At 44.7% G+C, this 14,440-nt stretch overlaps 1 long non-coding RNA gene across 2 annotated transcripts; it reads right to left on the reverse strand.

The window, feature by feature from the left end:
• Positions 1-312: 312 nt before the first annotated feature.
• LOC309524526 lies at positions 313-9,276 on the reverse strand. 2 transcript variants are annotated; one of them, XR_014215969.1, is made up of 2 exons: positions 9,035-9,276; positions 313-589 (listed from the first exon to the last, which is right to left on the reverse strand). It is a non-coding gene; the product is annotated as an uncharacterized lncRNA (long non-coding RNA). The 2 variants fall into 2 exon arrangements; XR_014215970.1 differs by having other exon boundaries at positions 8,500-9,276.
• Positions 9,277-14,440: the final 5,164 nt, after the last annotated feature.

The raw sequence follows: 14,440 nt of genomic DNA on the forward strand, positions 1-14,440 counted from the left end.
CCCTAAGAATGGATATGTTTGATCTTCTTGCAGTCCATGGGACTCTCAAGAGTCTCCTCCAGCACCATAATTCAAAAGCATCAATTGCTTTTTATAGCCTTAGTCTCCAGAAAATAGCCAAATCTCCTATCAGAGTTGGCCAAGCTGGTGGCCAGCACCAAATCTTGTGACAGCAAACACCATAGTTTTAACTGCACTGAGCAAAAGAACTGCGTCCCTTTGTCTGCCCCAAATTTCCCACCATTCAGTTTCACTGGATGACCCCTCGTATTATGGGATAGGAAGAAAACCCTTCTCTCTATCCACTTCCTGCACAGTGTGCATCATTTTATTGCGTGAATGTAGGCAATAGCAACACCATCACCTAAAGAAACACCACCCACCCTCTTGTACGCACACAAATGCAGCAAACCCCACGCAGCTCCAGACCAATTCCTGGAGACGGAATGTCGTGCCCTTGACGGAATCACAGGAAACACCTTGTCCCTGGAAAGCCATGGCAGCGTGCCTGGCGCAGGGGCCTCTTCCTTCTCCTGCATTGTTTACAACACACCAAGCCGGATTTTCTTTTCTGCCTTGTGGTTGTGATCTGCGTGATGCAAGCAGAGGGGGAAGAGCTTCATCAATGGAGCAGCTTCCAAGAAACCTATGCCTGGGAGCAGGCCCCATTGAATGTGGTGGGGCTTAGGACTGAGCTTCAGGTCCCACTGCAAGCAATGGGTCTGGTCTCATTCATTTCAGAAGGACTTGGAACAGAATCCTGCTCACGGTTACTGAGCCAAGTCCCACTGTGATCAGTGGAGCGTAGAGTGGAGTGCACCCTAAACATACAATTTGATCTCAGTCGGGCTTAGAAAATGTGCATAGGGTTGTTCTGAAAGTATGGTTCAGTGCAATTCAGTTGGCCCGAGAATTTGATCTTGGTAAATCTTTATTCTATCAAGTCTAACAAAGTTGCTGCCATCTAGCCAATGTCTCCAGCAATGGAATAAGGCATTTGCAACCAATCAGGGATCCTAGTGGTTGTATACAGTGCTCACTCGACTTCCTGCTGTTCCTGTGGCACCCTAGAATCACATGGTCTCTTGCTGCCTCTGTTTGCCACTTATAGAGAATAATAATTTGTAAACTAGGAATGCCTGAACTTTCACATTTGTCCTCTGGACCTAACATGATGTGGTTTTTTGTTTTTAAAGCACTTTGTAGTTGAAAGGGTGCACTATCCTCTCAGGGGGAAAGCACTGTTTAAATCCCATTGCTTTCAATGGGAAAGATTTAAGCACATTCATCCTTCTACCACTGAAAGCAATGAGATTGAACGCTAGCTGGGTTGTGGGCTCTTAAAATGCAAATGATTCCTGGAAGTGCTAAAGGAATAATGAGGCCTTTCCAGATAATCAATTAACCAATGCAAATTATGATAATCAAACTGTAAAGCAACCAGATGGATAACCAATTGCGAAATATGTGTATAAGCTAATTTTTCAAACATTTCCCAGACTCAGGATCAAAGGTGGAAGGGAGAATCACACACACTCTGAGCACCAAATGTTAAGTATGAACCTTCCCTTATGAAGCTGCAGAGGCAATAAGCTTCCCTTTGAACAGTTTGTTCGCACAAATGCCAAAGGAAGCTAGCTAAGCTGTGAGGTCTTCATCACCACCTTACTAACTCTGCCAACTGGGCCTCCATTGTATGAGTGGGACTTTGAAATGCTAATAAATTTGCCTCACAATATCACCACCAGCCCCAGTTTTCCTTCCTTGCTTTTATCATCCTGTTGTTGTCTGGAAAAGCCTGTGTTTTGAGAAGCTCTCCTCTACATCTTTTTTTCAACAAACAACTTGTTCTTTTTAAAAATAAATAAAGTTCATCACATTTTTTTATTTTAAAAAACCACCTCGGTTTACCAGCAGGGATTCATTTCTGCAATAACAAGTGCTAGACCTCAAATTTGCCTCCAGGGAAATATTTATTCACACCCCAGTTTTCCTCCAGGGAGCTGGAGGAATTCTCTCCCTCATTTTATCCTCACAACCACCCTGTGATGTAGGTTAGGTGGAGAGTGACTGGCTCAAGGTCACCCAATGAGCTTCATGGCAGAGCAGGGATTCGAACCTTGGTCTCTCAGGTCCTAGTGCAGCACTCTAACCACTTGATTTTGCAGCTTTTGCTGGAACAGACTAATACAGCTACCCTTCTGGAAATTGTCACTAAGGTTCCTCGTTGTTCAGGAAAAGGCATTCTCAATATGCTCAGAGGCATTCTCCTTTCTTCACATTTTCCTAATTCAAACCCAAGTTCTGATGGAGACAAAAGTTCTGTTGGATCTGCGCAGGTCGGAGAAAAACAATATAAATTGAAGGCCTTTGCAGATGATTTGGTTTTGACAGTACAGGAGCCAGAAACCAGTACAAAAAGAGCCTTAGAGTTAATTTCTGAATTTGGTCGGGTGGCGGGATTTAAGCTGAACAAACAAAAAACCAAGGTTTTGGCAAAAAATATGACTTCTTCAGAAGTGGATGGGTTTCAGAAGGAAACAGAATTAAATGTGGTAACAAAAGTGAAATACCTGGGGGTTAACTTGACTGGAAGAAATTTAAATTTGTTTAAAGACAATTATGAAAAATGTTGGTCTGAAATTAAAAGGGACTTAGAAATTTGGTCAAGATTGAAACTTTCTTTGTCGGGAAGGATAGCAGCAGTTAAAATGAATGTATTGCCAAGAATGTTATTCTTGTTTCAAACCCTCCAGATCGTGGACAGAGTGGAATGCTTTGGAAAGTGGCAGAAGGATATTGCGAAGTTTGTCTGGCAGGGCAAAAAGCCCCGAATAAAATTTAAGATATTAACAGATGCAAAGGAAAGAGGGGGATTTGCCCTGCCAGACTTAAGATTGTATTATGAAGCTGCATCCTTCTGCTGGATGAAGGATTGGTTTCTGCTAGAAAACACAGATGTCCTAGATCTGGAAGGGCATAGCAACGCTTTTGGGTGGCATGCTTATTTGTGGTACGACAAGGCAAAGTCTCATAAATTGTTTAAAAACCATATTGTCAGGAAAGCTCTATTCATTGTCTGGACAAAATACAAGGACTTATTTGAAAATAAGACTCCGAGGTGGTTATCACCGACGGAGGCCAAGGCCATTAAACTACGTAACATGGAGAGTGGCTGGGCAAAATATTGTGAGTTAATAGAAAGAGTTGGTGACACTTGGAGGTTGCAGAGTTTCGAAAAATTGAAGGGAAAGGTGCGAGACTGGTTTCATTATGCCCAAATTTTAGAGGTTTTTAAAAAAGATAAGAAAATTGGTTTCCAGGTGGAAAAATCAAAACTAGAGACAGAATTACTTGAACCTAAGACTAAAGTGCTTTCAAGAATGTATAACTTGTTGCTTAAATGGAATACTCAAGATGAGACAGTTAAATCAGCTATGATAAAATGGGCACAAGACATTGGGTACAACATTATGTCTGAAGACTGGGAAAGGTTATGGACCACCGGTATGAAATTTACGGCATGTAGTGCCCTAAAAGAAAACATTATGAAAATGGTATACAGGTGGTACATAACCCCGGTTAAACTTGCAAAGATATATCATCTGTCTGACAATAAATGTTGGAAATGTAAGGAGGCTGAAGGTACCTTTTTTCACCTCTGGTGGACATGCCCGAGGGTGAAGGCTTTCTGGGAAATGATTTATAATGAGTTGAAAAAGGTGTTTAAGTACACCTTTCACAAGAAACCAGAGGCCTTCCTCCTGGGCATTGTGGGCCAGAGAGTGTTAAAGAAAGATAGAGTTTTCTTTTTATATGCAACTACAGCAGCAAGAATTCTTATAGCCAAACATTGGAAAGCACAGGAGTTACCCACGCTGGAAGAGTGGCATTCACAGCTGATGGACTACATGGAACTAGCTGAAATGACCGGCAGAATTCGAGATGTGGGAGAAGAAGCGGTGGAAGAGGACTGGAAAAAATTTAAGGATTATTTACAAAAACATTATAAGTTATATGAATGTTGAGAATTTGTTAAGTTTTCGGGAAAAATATGCTTCAGTATTGAGATTGGTAAATGGTGGAAATTAAGTTAGCATTTTGAAAAACATAAATCACAGACTATATAATCAAATGAAAGTACAAAAACACATAAAATAAGGTATCAATTTGCTATTTATTTTTATTGTAAAGAAAGCAGGGGATGGAAGATGTGGGGAAGTCCAGTTGATTATGAAAATAGATCTGGAAAAGTGATTTTCTTTTTTTCCTTTTTCTCTTTTCTTCTTTTATAACTTTTTCCTTTTTTGTAAAACTGCTTTTGTTGTGTTAATGACGATGTATTTTGACCTTGGAAAAAAAAGCAAATAAAAACTATTTAAAAAAAAAAAGTTCTGTTGGATCTGCGAACAAAGGCGTAAAAGCCAATGGTTCTTTCAGTAAAGCTTGTTTAGGATTTTGCCATTGACTGAGGAGGATTAAATCAGAATCACAAGAAAAAAGAAAAAGAAAAAAATGAGATTAACTCTGCCAGTCCGGAACACATTTTCTTAGAGGGAAACCCCAGTGAGTTCAGTGCTACTTACTTTCAAATAAACTTAGGGAAGCAATGTTATTCTGTGTCCCATGTGCCACAGTGTTAGACAGCTGTGAAAAGGCAAATTCCAAGCTACAGATCATTAGGAAAGGAAATTTAAAAATTAGAATTGCAGATGTCATAATGCTGTTCTGGTGTGGCTGCATTTGGAATGCCAGACCTACAAATCTACACATTTTGCCTTAGTGGCGACTTGGAAACCAATCTGCCTGTGTGTTTGGCTGCCCTGCTCCCTAAAATGTCTGATCGACCTTCATGTTTATAAATAATTTTTTACAAAGGCACTGCAAGCCTTTGGTGCTTCCTCCTACAAAGGAGATGGAGCTTCTAAATATGGGCACAGAAGAAAGCAGACAGGCAGAAAGTGCTAGCTCCAAAACAGCACATCGGTTTTTTAAAAAAGCGCTTCTCCCTAAAAACCTCTTCGCAATTCTGCCAAATCTGGCAGATAGGAGTCCAGTCTCCACTCTGACAGGCAACTGACACATTCCAGATCCTTGGAACAAAGCCAGTCAGTTGCCCACGAGAGCCCATCTCCATCAACCATCATGCCTAGATAAAGGTAAAGGGACCCCTGACCATTAGGTCCAGTCACAGACAACTCTCGGGTTGCGGCGCTCATCTCGCTTTATTGGCCGAGCATGACTTAGCCGCTTCTGGTGAACCAGAGCAGCGCATGGAAACGCCGTTTACCTAGTGCACTACTAAAGTTCCCACCAGACCTGGCATAGCTCAGCAATGTGGTGCCTCTTCTGGAAGGAAGGAAGGAAGGAAGGAAGGAAGGAAGGAAGGAAGGAAGGAGGGACACTGTGTCCCCAGCATCACTTAGGAGAGTCCTCTTTCCTGCCTCTGCTCCTCTCAGTGATCCCTCCTCTGATCTTGATGCCCAAATCCAGCTTCCAGGTCCAGCTCTCCCATTCCTCTCCAGTCTGCAACACACATCAAAGAAAGGCCAATGGAAAGGATCAGTGTGTCTCTTCTCACAGCGCCTCTGGTTTCCAGGGTGGAAGGGATGTTGATTTAGCAGCAACAGTTTAGGGGCAAAAGCCAAGGGGACAGCCTGGGTTTGGCTGCTCTGCAAGGAGATGGTGGACGGCTGCCCAGCAGCGGACGCTGCCAGAGTGCTGAAAGAGCCAGGGTGATGGCAGAAAGGGCAAGCTGGTTTATCTAATGCCAACTTTCCTGCAGGAGCAGACACATGACAGCTGAATCTCCCCCATCCACCCACAGATCCTTGTCCTCTCCCCTCCCCTCCTGTTCCGTGGCAATTTGCTTAGCCTTTTCTGGAGAGACCACACAGAGCCAAAAATCTGGATATGAACCCTGCACAACATTCATAGGATCTGCCAACATGCAAGGCTCGCTTTGCAGGCCATTTCACACACACATTGTGCAGGATCGTGGTGTGTGACACCCAACAAGACATGCCTGCACCAAATTGCCTTGCACTTTGCAGGAATGAGGTGTTCGAGGCAGCACCTGTCCAGACAACCAGTTTAACATTTGGTAAAACTATTCATGGATCGTACTACTTCAGTCTGCAAGCAGGGGGTGGGGTGACATCCCTGGTTGCTCCCCTGCACAAAGAACTCCCAATTATAAAACTGTTGACTGGCATCTGTCCATCTTGGGAGGCCATGGAAGAGGGTGCCTTGGGAGTGAAGACAAACAGGTGCAGCACGTAATGTAACTGCTGCCTCCCACGTTGTTTTTGCTGTGTTAGCAGCCCTGAAGTGACCTCCTTGGGGCACACGCCTGGGCAGTGTGGATGAAGGTCCTGGGCTGCCCAGATGACAAGACCCCTCTCAGCCTCGCTGATGTGGTCCAAAGGAAAGCAGAGCAAGATGTTTGGCTCCAGCTGGGCTGCAGGAGTTGCCAGAAGGAGGTGTACAAGTCACCATCCCACCATCTTAGGGACTTCAGATTTTTGTACGGTCTATTCCTTAGCCTTTCTTCTCCTGAAGATGCCCTGCAGGCCAGCAAGTATGGATTTTTCCTCAGGGTTTACTGCTGAAGCCTTTCTCACAAATGAGTATGGCTACAAGGCTCAGAGTTTTTCTTCTTCTATAGAACTATGAAGTGTAGGGGGTACAGAAGTGTGTGCACTGGCCTTTCCCCACTCCAAACACGCTTAGAAGCCAAACAGCAACTGGGGGGGCCACTAGGGGCGCATCAGAAGATGGCTGACAATAACATCTCTCCGACCCACACGAGGTAATTAAGAGGCTGTGATGGGAGTAAACAGCCTCCCGGGCCCCCCAAGCGTGTGGGGGGGGGACTGCCCTTGCCTGCTGTGCCCTATACCACCCCCAAATTTGAGGGGGTGGGGGCACTAGGCAGAAAGCCCTTGTGCGGACTTCGGCGCTCCTGGACGCTGTCTCTGATTCGCACCTCTAGCTGCAGCAACTTCAAAAGAAACAATTAGGAGGAAGCTAATGCACATATTTCAAGGAAGAATGGGGAGTAAAGACTGCTAACCGAAGAGATCTCTGAGAAACAAGATGGGTCGGAGGAACAGGAATAAATCATGAGAAGACACACCAAGGCTCGGTATGTTCGGCAATGAGACTGGATGGGGGAGGGAACCTTTCCTTTCTTTTCTCTATGTGATTAACCAAGAATCCCCCCCACACAAGTCACAAGGTCAGAAATGCCGTTTAAATGACTTAAGCTGAGGATTTAAGACTGTGTGGAGATAATTTTCTAACCAAAGCATGTTTTAAGGAGACCGTGGGAAGTATAAGAACTTTGGAATGACGCAGCAAAAAATAGCGTCGCCATTTTGGCAAGTTCTGTCGAAAGACTGATGTCTGGGAGGAGGAACAGATCTGTTTTCATATTGTGGGTGAGCCTCCTCAGAGGGACTAAAGAAGGCGACAGATTTGCGAGACTAATGATGGAAAGAATGCTTTTATTTACGTATGAAAGTGATGATATATGGAAGCCATCTCGACATGATGATTGGACGAACGGAAAAATTCACACAGGATTATAACTGGTGTTTGTTTACCTGCTCAAGGAGATTATCAGAAGAGATCATAAAGAAAAAAAGAAAAATATACGAACAAGATGAGATGTGGGAACAGCAAGATAGGATTGGATAGAATTATGAACATTATTTGGACAGATTTGTGGATATTAACGCAGCAGCAAGAAAATGATTGGAATCCCCTTCTGAACTTGAAATATGGGTCCCCCCAACAAAAAATTTAAAATTTGGCTTTGTAATTCGGAATTTATGTGATGTGATTTGATTTGATTTGATTGGTCGGTTAATAAAAATTATTTATAAAAAAAATAGAAGCCAAACGGCAACTGGGAAGCCTGCTCAGACCAGGGCTTATGATGTGCAGGGAGGTTTCTAAGCGGAACAATCTACTAGCCAAGCATGTTCCCAGTCCCTCTTCACACCTTCACACTACTAAGAGGACCCTGCTGGGTCAGGCCTATGCCCCATCTAGCCCAGTGACCTCTTCTCATAGTGGCCCACCAGATGCCTATTATGGGAAGCCCACCAGCACAGGCATAGGCAAACTCAGCCCTCCAGATGTTTTGGGACTACAATTCCCATCATCCCTGACCACTGGTCCTGTTAGCTAGGGATGATGGGAGTTGTAGTCCCACAACATCTGGAGGACCGAGTTTGCCTGTGCCTGCACCAGCAGGATCTGAGCACCAGAGCCCTCCCCCCTGCTGTGGTTTCCAGCAACCAGAATTCAGCAGCATTTCTGCCTCCAGCTGTGGAGGCGGAGCAGAACCACCCTGGCTAGAAGCCAAGGATAGGCCTCTCCTCCATGAATGGTTCTAAGCCTCTTTTACAGTCATTCAAGTTGGTAGCCATCATCACGGCCTCCTGAGGGAGGGAGTTCCACAGTTTAACTATGTGCTTTATTTTATCTCACCTGATGCTCCGTTGGATGCCCACAAGTGTGATGAAAGGGGGGGGGACTTTATCCACTTTCTCCATACAGTGCATAATTTCATCAACTTCTATCACGTCGACTCTTACTCATCTTTTCTTTAAACTAAAGATTTCCAGACACTGTGTTCTTTCTTCCCAGGGGAGTTGCTCCACCCCCTTGGTCATCTTGGTTGCCCTGAGCAATGGTCTCCTGTCCGGAGAAGGGAGGTCAGGGCTTGGGTGTGCTGCCCTGCTGCCCTTGTCATGTCTTCACAGTGAACACCTAAGGAGGCTTTAGATGTCAGGGGAAGAATTCAAGCCCAGCTTTCCCCTAACATGCTAATTTTCCAGTTTGAGATAGTTGGGCAGGTGGCAGCCTGAAACGGCACAGTTCCAGAATTTTTCATTTTATTTAAACCACTTTTATCCCTGTATTCAGCCAAAAAGGGGTCCCAGAGCAGCTTGTAACTGTCAGCCGTAGGACATAAGGACAGGACACAAAAGGAAAAGGGGTTGGGAGGTGGAAGGCAAATTACCAGCTGGTGATGACCAGCTGGAACAGAAAGATTTCAATGTGAGAAGAAGCCAAAAGCTGCTAGTTTTCAGCAGAGCGGATGGAGAGTCCCTGCAGCTCTCCTCTGTCTGCTGGAATGGCTGTTGCTGACAGGTGAGGGGGGAGGTGGTCTCCCAGCAGAGCAGACCCAGAGGCCTGTAGCCCCATCTCTCTCCCTCTCTTACAGCCTGAAGGAATAGCTGTTGCAGATGACGGTTGAGGGAGAAGTCCAATGATTAACAGTTTTCAGTGATGTCATAATATGCGATGTCATAATATGTGACATCATAATAATGGAATGGGCATGAGCAGAGTACCTGAAATATACTCAGAGACTGCTGCATTTTGGATCCTATTGTTCTAGGACCAATCAGACTGCTGCAGTTTGGATCCTATTCAACTCAGTACATAACAGTACCTTTCCTTCACCATTGAATAACCACATATCTGGGGCTAAAGGGAAGCGGGTTTGACCTCCAGGCAAATTTTATTTGCTTTTAAACTGGAAGATATCTCTCTCTCTCTCTCTCTCTCTCTCTCTCTCTCTCTCACACACACACACACACACACACACACACATTTTCTTTTCACAAAAGAAAACCTGCTTCCTGAAGTAACCACCTCACTAGGCAGAGCTGCAGCACTCCTCAGAAGCAAAGCCCCGAAACTTTTGTAGGTGAAAACAGTATTTTTTTAAAAATAATCATAGTCTTTTCATAAAATAATAAAACAGCAGCAGAAAACAACAATATACAGCCACATATGGAGTCATCCTCTGTAGGTACACAGATTGGGCCTCTTGCTGTACTAACATTGTGTTGTTGGTGCATGGGTGGTTGACCTGTGGCCAGCCAGATGTTGCTGAACTACAACTCCCATCAGCACCATCCAATGTAGCCAATGGTCAGGGAGGATGACAGCTGTCATTCAGGAACATCTGGAGGGCCACAGGTTTCCCACCCACCTGGTGTAGACACCGGACAACAAATCACTAGGCTGAAGACAAGAAATGTGCCCCTCTAGTCTGCAGGAAGCATTATCTGCTGGAAGTGCATTCCAGACAGTGATGATTCAATACTCCAAATAATGGTAACGCTGAAGCCTAGATGTAAAAGGTCTCGCCTCCAGACCATATATTGGTACTTGCATGATACATCAGCTGCTTCTGCCTCCCCTTCTCCAGATGTCAGCAGTTGCTCCCTTAGCATTCAGACTTCCTGGAAGCAAAAATGTTTCTTGTGATGCTGCTGCTCTTGATGGACTCTTAACTCCCATGGAAGCAAGTGAGCCAAGCTGGAACCTCCAGGGAAGGAGGCAAGGAAAACAAAAGCATCACCTTCTCCTCCACAAATCTGCACATCACTTAAGATCTTCATCAGAGGTCCTTCTACACTCAGGGGCTCCCACATACTGAGGCCAGGCTATCAGAGAGAGGGCCTTCTCAGTGGGGGCACCCAAATTGTACAACTACTTCCCTAGGCAACTATCTTTTAACTGTCAGGCAAAGATGTCCTGTCCCCCCCCTCCCCGACTTTTGATGACATTTTATTCTGTGAACTGCCCTGAGATCTTTTGATGAAGAGTGGTATATTATTATTATTATTATTATTATTATTATTATTATTATTATTATTATTATATTACCAGATATATGGAGAAACGTGACTCAAAGAAGTAGGAGGCCCAGGGTTCACTCTGATTGCTTAGAAATACACAATCGCTTTGAGGTCCTCTCCCCTAGCATGGAAGACGAAGAGCAGACTCCATTTGAGGATCTCTCCCTCATTACAGTCGATCAGGTATATGAAGACGAGCAGCAAAGTCAGTCCTCAGGGAATGTGCAGGCGACCTTGGAACGGACAGCTCACGGAAGAACCCCGACCAAACCCAAGAGGAGGCGTGTAGTGGTGATAGGGGATTCCCTACTGAGGGGAACAGAAGCAGTGATCTGTGGGCCTGACAAGATGTCTCGGGAAGTGTGCTGTCTCCCCGGGGCTAAGATCCAAGATGTAACTGAACGACTGCAAGGAATCATAAAACCCACTGACAAATACCCCTTCCTCTTGGTTCATGTGGGAACCAATGACACTGCAAGCAATAGCCTCCAGAAGATCAAAAGAGACTACGAGGCTCTCGGCAGGAAATTGAAGCAACTAAATGCACAAATTGTCATCTCATCTGTCCTCCCAGTTGAATGACGTGGCCCAGGGAGAGAGGGGAAAATAGTGGAAGTGAACAGCTGGCTTCGCAAATGGTGTAAACAGGAACGGTTTGGATTCTTAGATCACGGACTGCAGTTTCTTGAAGATGGACTTCTGGCAAGTGATGGGCTGCACCTCACAACGGTTGGGAGAAATGTTTTTGCCAAAAATCTCAGAAACCTCATCAGGAGGGCTTTAAACTGACTAATGTGGGGGAGGGAGACAGTGCTCCTGAAGGTAGGAGTCTATCAATTAATGAAGATGATCATCCAAATGTCATAGACCAAATGGAGAAAACAGCACACGGACCTAGTGGTGGGAGGAAAAAATCCTTAAATAAGAGACACGGGGGAATGATTAATGGACTTCAATGTCTGTACACTAATGCGCAAAGCATGGGAAATAAACAAGATGAGCTTGAGCTCTTGGTACAGCAAACTAAATATGACATAATAGGCATCACTGAAACCTGGTGGGATAAGTCCCACGATTGGAATGTAATAATGGGGGGATACAATCTATTTCAGAGAAACAGACCAGACAAGAAAGGAGGAGGAGTGGTGTTATATGTCAGGGATGTGTATACCTGTGAAGAGATCCAAGATTTAGATCCTCAAAGCCAAAGTGAGAGCATTTGGGTCAAAATTAAGGGAGAGAAGAATAACAGAGACATCATTGTGGGAGTTTACTATAGATCCCCAAGCCAAACGGAGGACATAGATGATGCCTTCCTGGAACAGATGGCCAAGCATGCAAAAGGAAGGGAGATAGTAGTAATGGGGGACTTCAATTACCCGGATATTTGTTGGACGTCAAACTCAGCCAAGAGCATAAGGTCAAACAGATTCCTCACTGGCCTTGCAGACAACTTCATTGTCCAGAAAGTGGGAGAAGCAACAAGAGGAACAGCCATTTTAGATCTGGTCCTAACCAATGTTGATGACCTGGTTAGTGGGGTAGAAGTGGAAGGATCATTAGGCGCGAGTGATCATGCTCTTCTGAAGTTTACTATACAGCGGAAAGGAGCAGCCAAGCATACTAGGACTCAATTTCTTGACTTTAAGAAAGCCGACTTCATAAAACTTAGGGAAGTGCTGGGTGAGATCCCATGGACAACAATACTAAAAGGAAAGGGAGTTCATGATGGCTGGGAGTTTGTTAAGAGGGAGATACTAAAAGCACAACGTCAGGCAATACCAATGAGACGGAAACATGGAAGGTGCCTAAAGAAGCCAGGGTGGCTATCTAAAGAACTTTTAACTGAATTAAGATTAAAAAAGGATGTGTACAAAAAATGGAAAAGGGGGGAAACCACCAAAGAGGAATTCAAACAAATAGCCAGCACATGTAGACACAAAGTCAGAAAAGCTAAAGCACAGAATGAACTCAGGCTTGCTAGAGAGGTTAAAAGCAACAAAAAAGGCTTTTATGGGTATGTTCGTAGCAAAAGGAAGAACAAAGAAACTGTGGGGTCACTCAGAGGAGAAGATGGTGAAATGCAAACAGGGGACACAGAAAGGGCTGAACTACTCAATGCCTTCTTTGCCTCAGTCTTCTCCGATAAAGAAAACAATGCCCGACCTGAAGAATTTGGAGCAAATGATTCAGCAAAGGAAACACAGCCCAGAATAACTAAGGAGATAGTACAAGAATATTTGGCTAGTTTAGATGTATTCAAGTCTCCAGGGCCAGATGAACTGCATCCAAGAGTATTAAAAGAACTGGCAGATGTGATCTCAGAACCACTGGCAGTCATCTTTGAGAATTCCTGGAGAATAGGCGAAGTCCCGGCAGACTGGAGGAGGGCAAATGTTGTCCCTATTTTCAAAAAGGGGAAAAGAGAGGACCCAAATAATTACCGCCCAGTCAGTCTGACATCAATAGCAGGGAAGATTCTGGAGCAGATCATTAAGCAAACAGTCTGTGAGCACCTAGAAAGGAATGCTGTGATCACCAATAGTCAGCATGGATTTCTGAAAAATAAGTCATGTCAGACTAACCTGATCTCGTTTTTTGACAGAATTACAAGCCTGGTAGATGAAGGGAACGCAGTGGATGTAGCCTACCTTGATTTCAGCAAGGCATTTGACAAGGTGCCCCATGATATTCTTGTAAAGAAGCTGGTAAAATGCGGTCTTGACTATGCTACCACTCAGTGGATTTGTAACTGGCTGACTGACCGAACCCAAAGGGTGCTCATCAATGGTTCCTCTTCATCCTGGAGAAGAGTGACTAGTGGGGTGCCACAGGGTTCTGTCTTGGGCCCGGTCTTATTCAACATCTTTATCAACGACTTGGATGATGGACTCAAGGGCATCCTGATCAAATTTGCAGATGACACCAAACTGGGAGGGGTGGCTAACACCCCAGAGGACAGGATCACACTTCAAAACGACCTTGACAGATTAGAGAACTGGGCAAAAATAAACAAGATGAATTTTAACAGGGAGAAATGTAAAGTACTGCACTTGGGCAAAAAAAATTGAGAGGCACAAATACAAGATGGGTGACACCTGGCTTGAGAGCAGTACATGTGAAAAGGATCTAGGAGTCTTGGTTGACCACAAACTTGACATGAGCCAACAGTGTGACGCGGCAGCTAAAAAAGCCAATGCAATTCTGGGCTGCATCAATAGGAGTATAGCATCTAGATCAAGGGAAGTAATAGTGCCACTGTATTCTGCTCTGGTCAGACCACACCTGGAGTACTGTGTCCAGTTCTGGGCACCACAATTCAAGAAGGACACTGACAAACTGGAACGTGTCCAGAGGAGGGCAACCAAAATGGTCAAAGGCCTGGAAACGATGCCTTATGAGGAACGGCTAAGGGAGCTGGGCATGTTTAGCCTGGAGAAGAGGAGGTTAAGGGGTGATATGATAGCCATGTTCAAATATATAAAAGGATGTCACATAGAGGAGGGAGAAAGGTTGTTTTCTGCTGCTCCGGAGAAGCGGACACGGAGCAATGGATCCAAACTACAAGAAAGAAGATTCCACCTAAACATTAGGAAGAACTTCCTGACAGTAAGAGCTGTTCGACAGTGGAATTTGCTGCCAAGGAGTGTGGTGGAGTCTCCTACTTTGGTGGTCTTTAAGCAGAGGCTTGACAACCATATGTCAGGAGTGCTCTGATGGTGTTTCCTGCTTGGCAGGGGGTTGGACTCGATGGCCCTTGTGGTCTCTTCCAA

The sequence above is a fragment of the Podarcis vaucheri genome, assembly GCF_965113315.1.
Source record: "Podarcis vaucheri genome assembly, chromosome: 2".
Taxonomy (NCBI): domain Eukaryota; kingdom Metazoa; phylum Chordata; class Lepidosauria; order Squamata; family Lacertidae; genus Podarcis; species Podarcis vaucheri.